This window comes from Hippocampus zosterae, unplaced genomic scaffold, assembly GCF_025434085.1.
Source record: "Hippocampus zosterae strain Florida unplaced genomic scaffold, ASM2543408v3 HiC_scaffold_50, whole genome shotgun sequence".
Lineage (NCBI taxonomy): Eukaryota > Metazoa > Chordata > Actinopteri > Syngnathiformes > Syngnathidae > Hippocampus > Hippocampus zosterae.
In genome coordinates this window covers 203,736-209,556 of record NW_026262959.1, presented here as the reverse complement: position 1 = coordinate 209,556, position 5,821 = coordinate 203,736, and positions in this window count along the sequence as shown.

The following is a 5,821-nucleotide window of genomic DNA, read 5'->3' as shown; positions in this document are numbered from 1 at the left end:
TCACTAGTAAGCCTCAAAATGATCTTACTAGTGAACTAGTGGGGGTTTTGTGGCTTACATGTTCACGAGTAAGCCTCAAAATGATCTTACGAGTGAACTAGTGGGCGTTTTGCGGCTTACATGTCAACAAGTAAGCCTCAAAATGATCTTACTAGTGAACTATTGGGTTCTTTTGTGGCTGACATGTTCACTAGTAAGCGTCACAATGACCTTACTAGTGAACTAGTGAGCGTTTTGTGGCTTACATGTTCACTAGTAAGTGTCAAAATGACCTTACTAGTGAACTAGTGAGTGTTTTGTGGCTGACATGTTCACTAGTAAGCGTCAAAATGACCTTACTAGTGAACTAGTGACAATTTGTGGCTTACATGTTCACGAGTAAGCGTCAAAATGACCTTACTAGTGAACTAGTGAGCGTTTTGTGGCTTACATGTTCACTAGTAAGCCTCAAAATGATCTTACGAGTGAGCTAAGGGGCGTTTTGTGGCTTACATGTCAACTAGTAAGCCTCAAAATGATCTTACTAGTTAACTAGTGGGCGTTTTGTGGCTTACATGTTCACTAGTAAGACTCAAAATGATCTTACTAGTGAACTAGTGGCCGTTTTGTGGCTTACATCTTCACTCGTTACCCTCAAAATGATCTTACTAGTGAACTAGTGGGCGTTTTGTGGCTTACATGTCAACTAGTAAGCCTCAAAATGATCTTACTAGTGAACTAGTGGGCGTTTTGTGGCTTACATGTTCATGAGTAAGCGTCAAAATGATCTTACTAGTGAACTAGTGGGCGTTTTGCGGCTTGCATGTCAACTAGTAAGCCTCAAAATGATCTTACGAGTGAACTAGTGGGCGTTTTGCGGCTTACATGTCAACAAGTAAGCCTCAAAATGATCTTACTAATGAACTAGTGGGTGTTTTGTGGCTTACATGTTCACTAGTAAGCGTCAAAATGACCTTACTAGTGAATTAGTGAGCGTTTTGTGGCTTACATGTCAACTAGTAAGCCTCAAAATGATCTTACTAGTGAACTAGTGGTTGTTTTGTGGCTTACATGTTCACTAGTAAGCCTCAAAATGATCTTACTAGTGAACTAGTGGGCACATTTATGGCCTTACATGTTCACTAGTAAGCGTCAAAATGATCTTACTAGTGAACTAGTGGGCATTTTGTGGCTTACATATCAACTAGTAAGCCTCAAAATGATCTTACTAGTGAACTACTGGGCACATTCATGGCCTTACATGTTCACTATTAAGCCTCAAAATGATCTTACTAGTGAACTCGTGGGCGTTTTGTGGCTTACATGTTCACTAGTAAGCCTCAAAATGATCTTACGAGTGAGCTAAGGGGCGTTTTGTGGCTTACATGTCAACTAGTAAGCCTCAAAATGATCTTACTAGTGAACTAGTGGGCGTTTTGTGGCTTACATGTTCACTAGTAAGTGTCAAAATGACCTTACTAGTTAACTAGTGAGTGTTTGTGGCTTACATGTTCACTAGTAGGCGTCAAAATGATCTTACTAGTGAACTAGTGAGCGTTTTGTGGCTTACATGTTCACTAGTAAGCCTCAAAATGATCTTACTAGTGAACTAGTGGGCACATTTATGGCCTTACATGTTCACTAGTAAGCCTCAAAATGATCTTACTAGTGAACTAGTGGGCACATTTATGGCCTTACATGTTCACTAGTAAGCCTCAAAATGATCTTACTAGTGAACTAGTGGGCATTTTGTGGCTTACATGTCAACTAGTAAGCCTCAAAATGATCTTACTAGTGAACTAGTGGGCACATTTATGGCCTTACATGTTCACTTGTAAGCCTCAAAATGATCTTACTAGTGAACTAGTGGGCGTTTTGTGGCTTACATGTTCACGAGTAAGCGTCAAAATGATCTTACTAGTGAACTAGTGGGCGTTTTGCGGCTTGCATGTCAACTAGTAAGCCTCAAAATGATCTTACGAGTGAACTAGTGGGCGTTTTGCGGCTTACATGTCAACAAGTAAGCCTCAAAATGATCTTAGTAATGAACTAGTGGGTGTTTTGTGGCTTACATGTTCACTAGTAAGCGTCAAAATGACCTTACTAGTGAATTAGTGAGCGTTTTGTGGCTTACATGTCAACTAGTAAGCCTCAAAATGATCTTACTAGTGAACTAGTGGTTGTTTGTGGCTTATATGTTCACTAGTAAGCCTCAAAATGATCTTACTAGTGAACTAGTGGGCACATTTATGGCCTTACATGTTCACTAGTAAGCGTCAAAATGATCTTACTAGTGAACTAGTGGGCATTTTGTGGCTTACATGTCAACTAGTAAGCCTCGAAATGATCTTACTAGTGAACTAGTAGGCACATTTATGGCCTTACATGTTCACTAGTAAGCCTCAAAATGATCTTACTAGTGAACTCGTGGGCGTTTTGTGGCTTACATGTTCACTAGTAAGCCTCAAAATGATCTTACGAGTGAGCTAAGGGGCGTTTTGTGGCTTACATGTCAACTAGTAAGCCTCAAAATGAACTTAGAAGTGAACTAGTGGGCGTTTTGTGGCTTACATGTTCACTAGTAAGTGTCAAAATGACCTTTCTAGTTAACTAGTGAGTGTTTTGTGGCTTACATGTTCACTGGTAGGCGTCAAAATGATCTTACTAGTGAACTAGTGAGCGTTTTGTGGCTTACATGTTCACTAGTAAGCCTCAAAATGATCTTACTAGTGAACTAGTGGGCACATTTATGGCCTTACATGTTCACTAGTAAGCCTCAAAATGATCTTACTAGTGAACTAGTGGGCACATTTATGGCCTTACATGTTCACTAGTAAGCCTCAAAATGATCTTACTAGTGAACTAGTGGGCGTTTTGTGGATTACATTTTCACTAGTAAGTGTCAAAATGACCTTACTAGTTAACTAGTGAGTGTTTTGTGGCTTACATCTTCACTAGTAAGTGTCAAAATGACCTTACTAGTTAACTACTGAGTGTTTTGTGGCTTACATGTTCACTAGTAGGCGTCAAAATGATCTTACTAGTGAACTAGTGAGCGTTTTGTGGCTTACATGTTCACTAGTAAGCCTCAAAATGATCTTACTAGTGAACTAGTGGGCACATTTATGGCATTACATGTTCACTAGTAAGCCTCAAAATGATCTTACTAGTGAACTAGTGGGCATTTTGTGGCTTACATGTCAACTAGTAAGCCCCAAAATGATCTTACTAGTGAACTAGTGGGCATTTTGTGGCTTACATGTCAACTAGTAAGCCTCAAAATGATCTTACTAGTGAACTAGTGGGCGTTTTGTGGCTTACATGTTCACGAGTAAGCGTCAAAATGATCGTACTAGTGAACTAGTGGGCGTTTTGCGGCTTGCATGTCAACTAGTAAGCCTCAAAATGATCTTACGAGTGAACTAGTGGGCGTTTTGCGGCTTACATGTCAAAAAGTAAGCCTCAAAATGATCTTACTAATGAACTGGTGGGTGTTTTGTGGCTTACATGTTCACTAGTAAGCGTCAACATGACCTTACTAGTGAATTAGTGAGCGTTTTGTGGCTTACATGTCAACTAGTAAGCCTCAAAATGATCTTACTAGTGAACTAGTGGTTGTTTTGTGGCTTATATGTTCACTAGTAAGCCTCAAAATGATCTTACTAGTGAACTAGTGGGCACATTTATGGCCTTACATGTTCACTAGTAAGCGTCAAAATGATCTTACTAGTGAACTAGTGGGCACATTTATGGCCTTACATGTTCACTAGTAAGCCTCAAAATGATCTTACGAGTGAGCTAAGGGGCGTTTTGTGGCTTACATGTCAACTAGTAAGCCTCAAAATGATCTTAGAAGTGAACTAGTGGGCGTTTTGTGGCTTACATGTTCACTAGTAAGTGTCAAAATGACCTTACTAGTTAACTAGTGAGTGTTTTGTGGCTTACATGTTCACTGGTAGGCGTCAAAATGATCTTACTAGTGAACTAGTGAGCGTTTTGTGGCTTACATGTTCACTAGTAAGCCTCAAAATGATCTTACTAGTGAACTAGTGGGCACATTTATGGCCTTACATGTTCACTATTAAGAGTCAAAATGATCTTACTAGTGAACTAGTGAGCACATTTATGGCCTTACATGTTCACTAGTAAGCGTCAAAATGATCTTACTAGTGAAGAAGTGGGCGTTTTGTGGCTTACATCTTCACTAGTACGCCTCAAAATGATCTTACTAGAGAACTAGTGGGCATTTTGTGGCTTACATGTCAACTAGTAAGCCTCAAAATTATCTTACTAGTGAACTAATGGGCACATTTATGGCCTTACATGTTCACTAGTAAGCGTCAAAATGATCTTACTAGTGAACTAGTGGGCACGTTTATGGCCTTACATGTTCAATAGTAAGCATGAAAATGATCTTCATCGTGAACTAGTGGGCGTTTTGCGGCTTACATGTCAACTAGTAAGCCTCAAAATGATCTTACGAGTGAGCTAGTGGGCGTTTTGCGGCTTACATGTCAACTAGTAAGCCTCAAAATGATCTTAATAGTGAACTAGTGGGTTCTTTTGTGGCTTACATTTTCACTAGTAAGCGTCACAATGACCTTACTTGTGAAGTAGTGAGCGTTTTGTGGCTTACATGTTCACTAGTAAGCCTCACAATGATCTTACTAGTGAACTAGTGGGCGTTTTGTGGCTTACATGTCAAATAGCAAGCCTCAAAATGATCTTACTAGTGAACTAGTGGGCACATTTATGAGCTTACATGTTCACTAGTAGGCCTCAAAATGATCTTACCAGTGAACTAGTGGGCGTTTTGCGGCTTACATGTCAACTAGCAAGCCTCAAAATGATCTTACTAGTGAACTAGTGGGCATTTTGTGGCTTACATGTCAACTAGTAAGCCTCAAAATGATCTTACTAGTGAACTAGTGGGCACATTTATGGCCTTAAATGTTCACTAGTAAGCCTCAAAATGATCTTACTAGTGAACTAGTGGGGGTTTTGTGGCTTACATGTTCACGAGTAAGCCTCAAAATGATCTTACGAGTGAATATGGTCGTTTTGCGGCTTACATGTCAACAAGTAAGCCTCAAAATGATCTTACTAGTGAACTATTGGGTTCTTTTGTGGCTGACATGTTCACTAGTAAGCGTCACAATGACCTTACTAGTGAACTAGTGACAATTTGTGGCTTACATGTTCACGAGTAAGCGTCAAAATGACCTTACTAGTGAACTAGTGAGCGTTTTGTGGCTTACATGTTCACTAGTAAGCCTCAAAATGATCTTACGAGTGAGCTAAGGGGCGTTTTGTGGCTTAAAGTGTCAACTAGTAAGCCTCAAAATGATCTTACTAGTGAACTAGTGGGCGTTTTGTGGCTTACATGTTCACTAGTAAGTGTCAAAATGACCTTACTAGTTAACTAGTGAGTGTTTTGTGGCTTACATGTTCACTAGTAGGCGTCAAAATGATCTTACTAGTGAACTAGTGAGCGTTTTGTGGCTTACATGTTCACTAGTAAGCCTCAAAATGATCTTACTAGTGAACTAGTGGGCACATTTATGGCCTTACATGTTCACTAGTAAGCCTCAAAATGATCTTACTAGTGAACTAGTGGGCACATTTATGGCCTTACATGTTCACTAGTAAGCCTAGAAATGATCTTACTAGTGAACTAGTGTGCATTTTGTGGCTTACATGTCAACTAGTAAGCCTCAAAATGATCTTACTAGTGAACTCCTGGGCACATTTATGGCCTTACATGTTCACTTGTAAGCCTCAAAATGATCTTACTAGTGAACTTGTGGGCGTTTTGTGGCTTACATGTTCACGAGTAAGCGTC